Source organism: Pseudophryne corroboree, chromosome 3, assembly GCF_028390025.1.
Source record: "Pseudophryne corroboree isolate aPseCor3 chromosome 3, aPseCor3.hap2, whole genome shotgun sequence".
Lineage (NCBI taxonomy): Eukaryota > Metazoa > Chordata > Amphibia > Anura > Myobatrachidae > Pseudophryne > Pseudophryne corroboree.
The window spans coordinates 67,882,502-67,897,165 of NC_086446.1; the positions used below are offsets into that span (position 1 = coordinate 67,882,502).

General features: G+C 47.8%; 1 protein-coding gene across 3 annotated transcripts in view; it reads right to left on the reverse strand.

Moving 5' to 3' along the window:
* Positions 1 to 13,397, reverse strand: part of LOC135054755 (oocyte zinc finger protein XlCOF6-like) — a 56,113-nt gene extending 42,716 nt beyond the window's left edge. The window contains exons 1-2 of one of the 3 annotated variants that reach the window (XM_063958061.1): positions 13,338 to 13,397; positions 603 to 682 (exon numbers count right to left, since the gene is read on the reverse strand). The gene's annotated coding sequence lies outside the window, so the exon portion shown is untranslated. Of the gene's footprint in view, positions 1 to 602; positions 683 to 768; positions 864 to 13,337 lie in introns of those variants that run through there. The other 2 variants (XM_063958063.1, XM_063958062.1) reach the window with 2 other exon arrangements.
* Between the last annotated feature and the right edge of the window lie 1,267 nt (positions 13,398 to 14,664).

Here is a 14,664-nt window from a genome sequence, read left to right on the forward strand (position 1 = left end):
TACGGCTGCTACATTGTAGCACTTAATGTACAGACTCAGAGACTCAGTCGCACACTGATATACAAGTGTCATATATCAAATTAATCAGCACAGTCTTCTTGTGCGTCCTGGTCACACTGCATTGCAACTAAGATGCATTTTTGGCAAAAAAGACGCAAAAAAAGAAACCCAACGTTATCAGTCCTGGCATGCCAAGAGGGACTGTTTGCTGAGATGTATGAGGACACATCTGTGTGACATCACACGTTGGGTACAGGTGACCGGCGGCCGTTATACCAGCGGTCAGCATACTACCAGGATCCTGGCCGCCAGAATGCCAGCAGGGGGGGGCGAGCGCAACAAAGCCCCTTGCCGGCTTGCTGTGCTCGCCACAGGTTCTATTCCCACTCTATGGGTGTCGTGGACACCCACGAGTGGGAATACTCCTTGGCCCCCTGCCGGCATTATGGCGGCCGGTATCGGTTTGCTGACCGCCGGGATGGTGACTACATCCCTCCCTAACATCCTGCACGACATATCGAGTGGGCCATAACATATTGATTAGTACATTATGATTGGGAAAAGTTAATAACAGTGAAAACACAGAGAGAGTAAGAACTCACCAGTAACCCCACCTCACTGAGCAGGCGAGAGGCCAGGGACACCTTAAAACGACACAAAGTCAGATGGCGCCACTTCTGACCTTCGGAAATAAATAACCGTTATCAGTAGAACAGTAAATAAATGCATAATAGACAACTTATTCTGTAACTTAAAGAGCTTATCTACCGATCTGTATTTTCTTCTATTGAAATTTTCCTTTGACAACCATCTCCATGGTAAAGTTGTCGACTCCACCCACTTTTTAATGGTATTCCTCCTGAGTAACAAACAGCACCATGGAAACCGGTTACAGACATTTTTAACTTGATCTGAAACATCCACAGTAGAGTGAACTTCTCATTTATGCATCCCATCACAATGGCTGATAACAGAAAGCAAAAACCTATAGCCCGCCAACATGCAACCCCGATACTCAGATATATTTCTATACTTCAGCCTATGGCTTTACCAGTTGTGGGCAGCTCTGCCGCGTCTGTGTGTTAGTACCAGTTTCGGTGAATTGGTGCCAGCATAGACTTGAGGTGCATGGAGCAAAGACACGTATCTTGGAGGAAAGCAAATACCACCTACTTATAATTTGTAGATAAACTGTGATTTTTAGTCTCTGCTGCTCGTGCTATTAGGACCCCCTCCCACAGTTTATGTAGCTTTGTATACTCAGAACAAAGAAAGGTCCACTTGGAAAGGGAATGCCCAATTTTCTATGCGGGTTAACATAAGATGTCAGGTTGTTGATATGAGGGGTCTTTAAAGGGACACTGACCTGTTACTCTGTGTTGTGTGCAGTAAAGGAAAATAAGATTTTACTTACCGATAAATCTATTTCTCGTAGTCCGTAGTGGATGCTGGGGACTCCGTCAGGACCATGGGGAATAGCGGCTCCGCAGGAGACAGGGCACAAAACTAAAGCTTTAGGATCAGGTGGTGTGTACTGGCTCCTCCCCCTATGACCCTCCTCCAAGCCTCAGTTAGGATACTGTGCCCGGACGAGCGTACACAATAAGGAAGGATATTGAATCCCGGGTAAGACTCATTCCAGCCACACCAATCACACCGTATAACTTGTGATCTAAACCCAGTTAACAGTATGACAAACGTAGGAGCCTCTGAACAGACGGCTCACAACAAATAACAACCCGATTTTTTTGTAACAATAACTATGTACAAGTATTGCAGACAATCCGCACTTGGGATGGGCGCCCAGCATCCACTACGGACTACGAGAAATAGATTTATCGGTAAGTAAAATCTTATTTTCTCTGACGTCCTAAGTGGATGCTGGGGACTCCGTCAGGACCATGGGGATTATACCAAAGCTCCCAAACGGGCGGGAGAGTGCGGATGACTCTGCAGCACCGAATGAGAGAACTCCAGGTCCTCTTTAGCCAGGGTATCAAATTTGTAGAATTTTACAAACGTGTTCTCCCCCGACCACGTAGCTGCTCGGCAGAGTTGTAATGCCGAGACCCCTCGGGCAGCCGCCCAGGATGAGCCCACCTTCCTTGTGGAATGGGCCTTGACAGATTTAGGCTGTGGCAGGCCTGCCACAGAATGTGCAAGTTGAATTGTGCTACAAATCCAACGAGCAATCGTCTGCTTAGAAGCAGGAGCACCCAGCTTGTTGGGTGCATACAGTATAAACAGCGAGTCAGATTTTCTGACTCCAGCCGTCCTTGAAATGTATATTTTCAATGCTCTGACAACGTCCAGCAACTTGGAATCTTCCAAATCGCTAGTAGCCGCAGGCACCACAATAGGCTGGTTCAGGTGAAACGCTGACACCACCTTAGGCAGAAAATGAGGACGCGTCCGCAGTTCTGCCCTGTCCGAATGGAAAATCAGATATGGGCTCTTATACGATAAAGCCGCCAATTCTGATACTCTCCTGGCTGAAGCCAGGGCCAGTAGCATGGTTACTTTCCATGTAAGATATTTCAAATCCACCGATTTGAGTGGCTCAAACCAATGGGATTTGAGAAAATCCAAAACTACATTCAGGTCCCACGGAGCCACTGGGGGCACAACCGGGGGCTGTATATGTAGTACTCCTTTTACAAAAGTCTGGACTTCAGGAACTGAAGCCAATTCTTTCTGGAAGAAAATCGACAGGGCCGAAATTTGAACCTTAATGGACCACAATTTGAGGCCCATAGACAATCCTGTTTGCAGGAAATGTAGGAATCGACCCAGTTGAAATTCCTCCGTGGGTGCCTTCCTGGCCTCACACCACGCAACATATTTTCTCCAAATGCGGTGATAATGTTGTGCAGTCACCTCCTTCCTGGCTTTAACCAGTGTAGGAATGACCTCTTCTGGAATGCCTTTTTCCTTTAGAATTCGGCGTTCAACCGCCATGCCGTCAAACGCAGCCGCGGTAAGTCTTGGAATAGACACGGTCCCTGCTGAATCAGGTCCCGTCTTAGAGGTAGAGGCCACGGATTTTCCGTGAGCATCTCCTGAAGTTCCGGGTACCAAGTTCTTCTTGGCCAATCCGGAGCCACGAGTATCGTTCTTACTCCCCTTTGCCGTATAATTCTCAGTACTTTGGGTATGAGAGGCAGAGGAGGAAATACATACACTGACTGGTACACCCACGGTGTTACCAGAGCGTCCACAGCTATTGCCTGAGGGTCTCTTGACCTGGCGCAATACCTGTCCAGTTTTTTGTTGAGGCGAGACGCCATCATATCCACCTTTGGTTTTTCCCAACGGTTCACAATCATGTGGAAGACTTCTGGATGAAGTCCCCACTCTCCCGGGTGTAGATCGTGTCTGCTGAGGAAGTCTGCTTCCCAGTTGTCTACTCCCGGAATGAACACTGCTGACAGTGCTATCACATGATCTTCCGCCCAGCGAAGAATCCTTGCAGCTTCTGCCATTGCTCTCCTGCTTCTTGTGCCGCCCTGTCTGTTTACGTGGGCGACTGCCGTGCTGTTGTCCGACTGGATCAACACCGGCTGACCCTGAAGCAGGGGTTTTGCCAGGCTTAGAGCATTGTAAATTTCTCTTAGCTCCAGTATATTTATATGAAGAGACATCTCCAGGCTTGACCATACTCCCTGGAAGTTTCTTCCCTGTGTGACCGCTCCCCAGCCTCTCAGACTGGCATCCGTGGTCACCAGGACCCAGTCCTGTATGCCGAATCTGCGGCCCTCTAACAGATGAGCACTCTGCAACCACCACAGAAGAGACACCCTTGTCCGTGGCGATAAGGTTATCCGCTGATGCATCTGCAGATGCGATCCGGACCATTTGTCCAGCAGATCCCACTGAAAAGTTCGTGCGTGGAATCTGCCGAATGGAATTGCTTCGTAAGAAGCCACCATCTTTCCCAGGACTCTTGTGCATTGATGCACAGACACTTTTCCTGGTTTTAGGAGGTTCCTGACAAGTTCGGATAACTCCTTGGCTTTCTCCTCCGGAAGAAACACCTTTTTCTGAACCGTGTCCAGAATCATTCCCAGGAACAGCAGACGTGTTGTCGGGGTCAACTGAGATTTTGTAAAATTCAGAATCCACCCGTGTTGTTGCAGTACTACTTGGGTTAGTGCTACTCCGTCCTCCAGCTGTTCTCTGGACCTTGCCCTTATCAGGAGATCGTCCAAGTAAGGGATAATTAATACGCCTCTTCTTCGCAGAAGAATCATCATTTCGGCCATTACCCTGGTAAAGACCCGAGGTGCCGTGGACAATCCAAACGGCAGCGTCTGAAACTGATAATGACAGTTTTGCACCACGAACCTGAGGTACCCTTGATGTGAAGGGCAAATTGGGACATGCAGGTAAGCATCCTTTATGTCCAGGGACACCATAAAGTCCCCTTCTTCCAGATTCGCTATCACTGCTCTGAGTGATTCCATCTTGAACTTGAATTTTTGTATGTACAGGTTCAAAGATTTCAGATTTAGAATAGGTCTTACCGAGCCGTCCGGCTTCGGTACCACAAATAGCGTGGAGTAATACCCCTTTCCCTGTTGTAGGAGGGGTACCTTGACTATCACCTGCTGAGAAAACAGCTTGTGAATGGCTTCCAATACCGTCGCCCTGTCTGAGGGAGACGTTGGCAAAGCAGACTTTAGGAACCGGCGAGGGGGAGACTTCTCGAATTCCAACCTGTAACCCTGAGATACTACCTGCAGGATCCAAGGGTCCACCTGTGAGCAAGCCCACTGTGCGCTGAAATTCCTGAGTCGACCCCCCACCGCTCCTGAGTCCGCTTGTACAGCCCCAGCGTCATGCTGAGGGCTTTGCAGAACCCTGGGAGGGCTTCTGTTCCTGGGCAGGGGCTGCTTGCTGCCCTCTCTTACCCCTTCCTCTGCCCCGGGGCAGATATGACTGTCCTTTTGCCCTCTTGTTCTTATAGGACCGAAAGGACTGCGGCTGAAAAGACGGTGTCTTTTTCTGTTGGGAGGGGGTCTGAGGTAAAAAGGTGGATTTTCCGGCAGTTGCCGTGGCCACCAGATCCGATAGACCTACGCCAAATAATTCCTCCCCTTTATACGGCAATACTTCCATATGTCGTTTGGAATCCGCATCACCTGACCACTGTCGCGTCCATAAACTTCTTCTGGCAGATATGGACATCGCACTTACTCTCGATGCCAGAGTGCAAATATCCCTCTGAGCATCTCGCATATAAAGAAAAGCATCCTTTAATTGCTCTATAGTCAATAAAATACTGTCCCTATCCAGGGTATCAATATTTTCAGTCAGGGAATCCGACCAAACCACCCCAGCACTGCACATCCAGGCTGAGGCGATGGCTGGTCGCAGTATAACACCAGTATGTGTGTATATACTCTTTAGGGTAGTTTCCAGCCTCCTATCAGCTGGATCCTTGAGGGCGGCCGTATCAGGAGACGGTAACGCCACTTATTTTGATAAGCGTGTGAGCGCCTTATCCACCCTAGGGGGTGTTTCCCAGCGCGCCCTAACCTCTGGCGGGAAAGGGTATAATGCCAATAACTTTTTTGAAATTAGCACTTTTCTATCTGGGTTAACCCACGCTTCATCACATACATCATTCAATTCCTCTGATTCAGGAAAAACTACAGGTAGTTTTTTCACCCCCCACATAATACCCCTTTTTGTGGTACTTGCAGTATCAGAGATATGCAAAGCCTCCTTCATTGCCGTGATCATATAACGTGTGGCTCTACTTGAAAATACGTTTGTTTCTTCACCGTCGACACTAGATTCAGTGTCCGTGTCTGGGTCTGTGTCGACCGACTGAGGTAAAGGGCGTTTTACAGCCCCTGACGGTGTCTGAGACGCCTGGGCAGGTACCAACTGGTTTTCCGGCCGTCTCATGTCGTCAACTGATTTTTGTAATGTGCTGACATTATCACGTAATTCCATAAACAAAGCCATCCATTCCGGTGTCGACTCCCTGGGGGGTGACATCACCATTACCGGCAATTGCTCTGCCTCCACACCAACATCGTCCTCATACATGTCGACACACACGTACCGACACACAGCAGACACACAGGGAATGCTCTTATCGAAGACAGGACCCCACTAGCCCTTTGGGGAGACAGAGGGAGAGTTTGCCAGCACACACCCAAGCGCTATAATATATATGGGAACAACCTTATATAAGTGTTGTATCCTTATAGCAGCTTAAATATATAAAATATCGCCAAAAAAAGTGCCCCCCCTCTCTGTTTTACCCTGTTTCTGTAGTGCAGTGCAGGGGAGAGTCCTGGGAGCCTTCCTCACAGCGGAGCTGAGCAGGAAAATGGCGCTGTGTGCTGAGGAGAATAAGCCCCGCCCCCTATTCCGGCGGGCTTTTCTCCCGTAGTTTGTAATATCTGGCAGGGGTTAAATACATCCATATAGCCTCAAGGGCTATATGTGATGTATTTTTTAGCCATAAAAGGTATTTACATTGCTGCCCAGGGCGCCCCCAGCAGCGCCCTGCACCCTCCGTGACCGTTGGTGAGAAGTGTGTGACAAACAATGGCGCACAGCTGCAGTGCTGTGCGCTACCTTCAAGAAGACTGAAGAGCCTTCTGCCGACGGTTTCTGGACCTTCAATCTTCAGCATCTGCAAGGGGGGTCGGCGGCGCGGCTCCGGGACGAACCCCAGGGTGAGACCTGTGTTCCGACTCCCTCTGGAGCTAATGGTGTCCAGTAGCCTAAGAAGCCAATCCATCCTGCACGCAGGTGAGTTGAACTTCTCTCCCCTAAGTCCCTCGATGCAGTGAGCCTGTTGCCAGCAGGACTCACTGAAAATAAAAAACCTAAAAACTTTTTCTAAGCAGCTCCTTAAGAGAGCCACCTAGATTGCACCCTGCTCGGACGGGCACAAAAACCTAACTGAGGCTTGGAGGAGGGTCATAGGGGGAGGAGCCAGTACACACCACCTGATCCTAAAGCTTTAGTTTTGTGCCCTGTCTCCTGCGGAGCCGCTATTCCCCATGGTCCTGACGGAGTCCCCAGCATCCACTTAGGACGTCAGAGAAATGTATATAAGCTGTCTAAATATACAGTACACAGCAAGCATCTATGTGTGGTCCACAGAGATACCTTCTGTTCTATTACCTTCTGTCTCCCTGCCAATCACCTCATCTCTAAACCATGGTTTACCAATCTCCCGAATCAGAGGCCTGCTGGGCTCCCAAGAGTTCAGGCAATTACTCCTGCCTGGGGCTGAGGCGTGATGACACAGTCATTATACATGTGCCCAACCCACTTGACATGAAGTCATGGTCACCTCTTCTTTTCCCTACCTGCTGTCCGTTGCATCACCCTGGGATGGCCTATATGAAACCCATCCCCAACACAGCGAGTCCATCTGCACAATGGGATTTGTGCCTTGAACAAAAATATGGCAGTATGCACAGAGCAACTTTGGAATTATTTAAATATAGTGGAGAGATACTGGAAAATAGAACAGTACGATAGATAATAAGAATTTACTTACCGATAATTCTATTTCTCGTAGTCCGTAGTGGATGCTGGGGACTCCGTCAGGACCATGGGGAATAGCGGGCTCCGCAGGAGACAGGGCACATCTAAAAAGCTTTTTAGGTCACATGGTGTGTACTGGCTCCTCCCCCTATGACCCTCCTCCAAGCCTCAGTTAGGTACTGTGCCCGGACGAGCGTACACAATAAGGAAGGATCTTGAATCCCGGGTAAGACTCATACCAGCCACACCAATCACACCGTACAACTTGTGATCTGAACCCAGTTAACAGTATGATAACAAAACGAAGTAGCCTCTAAAAAAATGGCTCACAACAATAGTAATAACCCGATTTTTGTAACAATAACTATGTACAAGCATTGCAGACAATCCGCACTTGGGATGGGCGCCCAGCATCCACTACGGACTACGAGAAATAGAATTATCGGTAAGTAAATTCTTATTTTCTCTAACGTCCTAGTGGATGCTGGGGACTCCGTCAGGACCATGGGGATTATACCAAAGCTCCCAAACGGGCGGGAGAGTGCGGATGACTCTGCAGCACCGAATGAGAGAACTCCAGGTCCTCTTTAGCCAGAGTATCAAATTTGTAAAATTTTACAAACGTGTTCTCCCCTGACCACGTAGCTGCTCGGCAAAGTTATAATGCCGAGACTCCTCGGGCAGCCGCCCAGGATGAGGCCACCTTCCTTGTGGAATGGGCATCTACATATTTCGGCTGTGGCAGGCCTGCCACAGAATGTGCAAGCTGAATTGTACTACAAATCTAGCGTGCAATAGACTGCTTAGAAGCAGGAGCACCCAGCTTGTTGGGTGCATACAATATAAACAGCAAGTCAGACTTTCTGACTCCAGCCGTCCTAACTATATATATATATATATATATATATATATATATATATTTTTAGGGCCCTGACAACGTCTAGTAACTTGGAGTCCTCCAAGTCCCCAGTAGCCGCAGGCACCACAATAGGTTGTTTCAGGTGACAACGCTGACACCCCTTTAGGAAGAAACTGGAGACGAGTCCCAGTTCTGCCCTGTTCAAATGGAAAATTCTAATATGGGCTTTTGTAAAACAAAACCGCCCATTCTTTTTGACAATCGCCTGGCCGAGGCCAGGACTAACAACATGGTCACTTTCCATGTGAGATATTGGTCAACAGCATGGTCACTTTCCATGTGAGATATTTCAAATCCACAGATTTGAGCGGTTCAAACCAATATGATTTTAAGGAATCCCAACACTATGTTGAGATCTCACGGTGCCCCTAGAGGCACAAAAGAACTGTATATGGAATACACCCTTTACAATCTGGACTTCAGGAACTGAAGTCAATTTTTTCTGGAAGAAAATCTACAGGGCCGAAATTTAAATCTTAATGAACCCCAATTTGAGACTCAAAACACTCCTGTTTTCAGGAAGTGCAGAATCGACATTGTTGAATTTCCTTCGTGGAGCCTTCCTGGCCTTACCCACGCAACATATTTTCACCACATGTGGTGATGACGTTGTGCGGTCACCTCCTTCCTGGCTTTGACCAAGGTAGGTATGACCTCTTATGGAATGCCTTTTTTCCTTCAGAATCCGGTATTCAACCGCCATGCCGTCAAACGCAGCCGCGGTAATTCTTGGAAAAGACATGGTACTTGCTGAAGCAAGTCCCTTCCTAGCTCCCCAGGCCCTTAGTCCTCTGTGAGCATCTCTTGAAGCTCCGGGTACCAAGTCCCTCTTGGCCCATCCGGAGCCACTAGTATAGTTCATACTCCTCTATGTCTTATAATTCTCAATACCTTGGTTATGAGAAACAGAGGAGGGAACCCATACACTGACACCCACGGTGTTACCAGAACATCCACAGCTATCGCCTGAAGGTCTCATGACCTGGCGGAATACCTGTCCCGTTTTTCGGGCGGGACGCTATCATGTCCACCTTTGGTCTTTGCCAACGGTCCACAATCATGCTGAAAAACTTCCCTATGAAGTTTCCACTCTCCCGGGTGGAGGTCATGCCTGCTGAGGAAGTCTGCTTCCCAGTCGTCCACTCCCGGAAAGAACACTGCTGACAGTGCTATCACATGATTTTCCGCCTAGCGAAAAATCCTTGCAGTTTTGTCACTGCCCTCCTGCTTCTTGTGCCGCCCTTTCTGTTTACGTGGGCGACTGCCGTGATGTTATCCCACTGGATCAATACCGGCTGACCTTGAAGCAGAGGTCTTGCTAAGTTTAGAGCCTTATAAATTTGCTCTAAGCTTATTTATGCAGAGAGAATTCTCCAGACTTAATCACACTTCCCTGGAAATTTTTTCCCTGTGTGACTGTTCTCCAGCCTCTCAGGCTGGCCTCCGTGGTCACCGGCATCCAATCCTGAATGCCAAATCTGCGGCCCTCTAGAAGATGAGCACTCTGTAATCACCACAGGAGAGACACCCTTGTCCTTGGATATAGGGTTATCCGCTGATGCATCTGAGGATGCGATCCGGACCATTTGTCCAGCAGATCCCACCGAAGAGTTCTTGCGGGAAATCTGCCGAATGGAATTGCTTCGTAATAAGCCACCATTTTTACCAGGACTCTTGTGCAATGATGCACTGACACTTTTCCTGGTTTTAGGAGGATCCCGATTAGCTCGGAGAACTCCCTGGCTTTCTCCACTGGGAGAAACACGTTTTTCTGGACTGTGTCCAGAATCATCCCTATGAACAGTAGACGTGTCATCGGAAAAAGCTGCGATCTTGGAATATTTAGAATCCACTCGTGCTGACGTAGAACTACTTAAGATAGTGCTACTCCGACCTCCAACTGTTCTCTGGACCTTGCCCTTATCAGGAAAGCGTCCATGTTTCCTTTTAAGAAAAATCATCATTCCGGCCATTACCTTGGTAAAGACCCGGGGCGCCGTGGACAACCCAAACGGCAGCGTCTGAACTGATAGTGACAGTTCTGTACCAGGAACCTGAAGTACCCTTGGTGAGAAGGGCAAATTTGGACCTGTAGGTAAGCGTCCCTGATATCCAGTGACACCATATCGTCCCCTTCTTCCTGGTTCTTTATCACTGCTCTGAGTGACTCCATCTTGATTTGAACGCTTGTATGTAAGTGTTCAAATATTTCAGATCTCACCGAGCCGGTTGGCTTCAGTACCACAATATAGTGTGGGATACTACCCCCTTCCATGTTGTAAGAGGGGTACTTTGATTATCACCTGCTGGGAATACAGCCTGTGAATTGTGTGAGGGGGAGATGTCTCGAATTTCCAATGTACACCTGGGATACTACATGTAGGATCCCGGAGTTCCCTTGCGAGTGAGCCCCCTGCGTACTGAAACTCTTGAGATGACCCCCTACCGCACCTGAGTCCGCTTGTACGGCCCCAGCGTTATGCTGCGGACTTGGCAGAAGCTGTGAGGGGCTTCTGTTCCTGGGAATGGGCTGCTTGCTGCAGTCTTCTTCCCTTTCCTCTACCCCTGGGCAGATATGACTGGCCTTTGCCCGCCTGCCCCTATGGGGACGAAAGGACTGAGACTGAAAAGACTGTGTCCTTTTTTGCCGATATGTGATTCGGGGTAACAAAAAGTGGATTTTTCAGCTGTTGCCATGGCCACCAGGTCCGATGGACCGCCCCTTTATACGGCAATACTTCCACATGCCGTCTGGAATCTGCCTCACCTGACCACTGTCGTGTCTTCGTCTGGCAGATATGTAAATCACATTTACTCTTGATGCCAGAATGCAAATATCCCTCTGCGCATCACGCATATATAGAAATGCATCCTTAAAATGCTCTATAGTCAATAAAATCTTGTCCCTGTCAAGGGTATCAAAATTTTCAGTCAGGAAATCCGACCAAGCCCCCTCAGCGCTGCACATCCAGGCTGAGGCGATTGCTGGTCGTAGTATAACACCAGTATGTGTGTATATACTGTCATGATATTTTTCAGCTTCCTATCAGCTGGCTTCTTGAGGGCGGCCGTATCTAGAGACGGTAACGCCATGTTTTTATAAGCGTGTGAGCGCCTTATCCACCCTAAGGTGTGTTTCCCAACTCGCCCTTACTTCTGGTGGGAAAGGGTATACCGCCCATAACTTTCTATCGGAGGAACCCCACGTATCATCACACACTTCATTTAATTTATCTGATTCAGGCAAAACTACAAGTAGTTTATTCACACCCTACAAAATACCCTTATTTGTGGTACTTGTAGTATCAGAAATATGTAACAGCTCCTTCATTGCCCTTAACATGTAACTCGTGGCCCTAAAGGAAAATTACGTATGTTTCTTCACCGTCGACACTGGGGTCAGTGTCCATGTCTGTGTCTGTCGACCGACTGAGGTAAATGGGCGTTTTTACAAGCCCCTGACGGTGTCTGAGACGCCTGGACCGGTACTAATTTGTCCGCCGGCCATCTCATGTCGTCAACCGTCTTGCAGCGTGTTGACATTATCACGTAATTCCATAAGTAGACCATCCATTCCGGTGTCGACTCCCTAGAGAGTGACATCAACATTACAGGCAATTTGCTCCGCCTCCTCACCAACATTTTCCTCATACATGTCGACACACACGTACCGACATACAGCACACACACAGGGAATGCTCTGATAGAGGACAGGACCCACTAGCCCTTTGGGGAGACAGAGGGAGAGTTTGCCAGCACACACCAAAAGCGCTATAATGTATATAACAACCCTAGAAGGTGTTGTTTCTATATATGCGCTCTTAATATATCATTATATCGCCAATTTATGCCCCCCTTCTCTTTTAACCCTGTTTCTGTAGTGCAGTGCAGGGGAGAGTGGGAGCCTTCCTCACCAGCGGAGCTGATCAGGAAAATGGCGCTGAGTGCTGAGGAGAATAAGCTCCGCCCCCTTTTCGGCGGGCTTTTCCTCCCGGTTTTTTAATAACTGGCCTGGGTTAAAATACATACATATAGCCTTAATGGCTATATGTGATGTATTTATTTGCCAAATAGGTATTTATATTGCTGCCCAGGGCGCCCCCAGCAGCGCCCTGCACCCTCCGTGACCGTGTCAGTGAGCCGTGTGACAACAATGGCGCACAGCTGCAGTGCTGTGCGCTACCTCTCTGAAGACTGTGAAGTCTTCTGCCGCCTGTTTCCGGACCTCCGTTCCGCCGTCTTTCTTCAGCGTCTGTAAGGGGGATCGGCGGCGCGGCTCCGGGACGAACCCCAGGCTGACCTGTGTTCCGACTCCCTCTGGAGCTCAGTGTCCAGTAGCCTAAGACTTCAATCCTCCTGCACGCAGGTGAGTTGCCAGTCTCTCCCCTAAGTCCCTCGTTGCAGTGATCCTGTCGCCAGCAGGAATCACTGATTAGAAACCTAAAAAAAAACTTTACTAAATAGCTCCTTAAGAGAGCCATCCAGTTTGCACCCTTCTCGGACGGGCACAAAAACCTAACTGAGGCTTGGAGGAGGGTCATAGGGGGAGGAGCCAGTACACACCATGTGACCTAAAAAGCTTTTTAGATGTGCCCTGTCTCCTGCGGAGCCCGCTATTCCCCATGGTCCTGACGGAGTCCCCAGCATCCACTAGGACGTTAGAGAAATATATATATATATATATATATATATATATATATATATAATGCATTTAGTGCCACTGTAAGAATGAGCAGAGAAGCACTAGAGCTAACAGCCAACCATTGTTTTTGTTGGTATCAGAACCGGTATATAAAATGGGCCAGCTGTAGAAGAAAATTTTTATTTAATATAATAGGAAATAACTTAATGTATATGCCCCCAGTCAGTAACGCTCAGCAAGATAACTAATGGTACTGACCTGCATCACATCCCGTTCTTATATATACATGAAAGGGAACAGCCCACTGCCGGAACCCACAACCTCTACTCGAAGTCACTTCCGTGTTATGCGTTCCATGTGCGGTCCGCCTTACTTCCGTGTTCTGCGTTCCACCTTACTTTCGCATTCTGCGTTACACCTTACTTCCGCGTTATGCGTTCCAAGTGTATTTCACTCACTTCCGGAAGACAAGTCTTTCTTGTGGTTCACTGGTGTTTTTAGATAACTGGAAACTAATGTTTCATATATATGCATACTTGGCTAGCTGACCCTCTCCATGAGGGAGAAAATGTTCTGTTCCTGGACTTTCCTGGTAATGTATGATTGCCATCACCTATGGTGAAACACAGAGCATTTTCTCCCTCATGGAGACGGTCAGGTAGGCAAGTATGTATATGTAATACACATGCAGTACTAGCATGCTGTCCACTCCTTACCTCAACTCTTTCCCTTGATGATGATATGTTATTTATTATGCCATTGTACTGCATTATGCTGTGTACATTTCTCCATTTCTGATTTTCACACTTTATTGCAGTTACCAGGGCTAAATGAAGTCATTGATAATAAAGGAATTTTTTTTTTTACACATATTAATTCATTTAGATAACTACAACTGGTAAATAACTGACGCAGAGAATTGGATACCAGGTGAAGTGGGCTTTGTTGGGTGGTGTTTTGCATCCAAGAGTATATTATCAGACCCTCCAACATGACCCGCCCCACTAGGTACAAAATGCTCTGTTCCTGGACTTCCCTCTTAATTTATGATTTCCATCACCTGTGTTGAACTAGTTAAATGATAAGAAAGCTGTTTTTTCACAGGTGATGGCAATAATAAATTAAGAGGGAAGTCCAGAAACAGAGCATTTTGTACCTAGTGGGGCGGGTCATGTTGGAGGGTATGTATTATATTATTATGTATGTACCAGAAACGCACATTTGAGTATTGTTTATTAGAAAGGGACGAGTCCTCCCCTTAGCGGTAGATGTAAGTGGTCCCTCCCAAGGTGGATATTTTCCCTCAGCTTCATTACGTTGTTAATGTGGGGGTCTGTAAGGCGAGAGAAGTCATCTTGGAGTAAAGATAGTGCAGACTGTGAGACAGCTCAACGCGGAGTCGCCGTGTTTCCACAAAGACTTAGCACGGGGCAAATAAAAACTACAATGCCTTTACACTTGCTATGAAAATTATGCAAAATAAGGGACTGGGGCTGCGTAATTAATTACTGGGGACATTGTCAATTGTAAACCATGGCTGCCAAAGACCCTGTTCAGTGTTACCCTGATATTTCACGGCAGATCT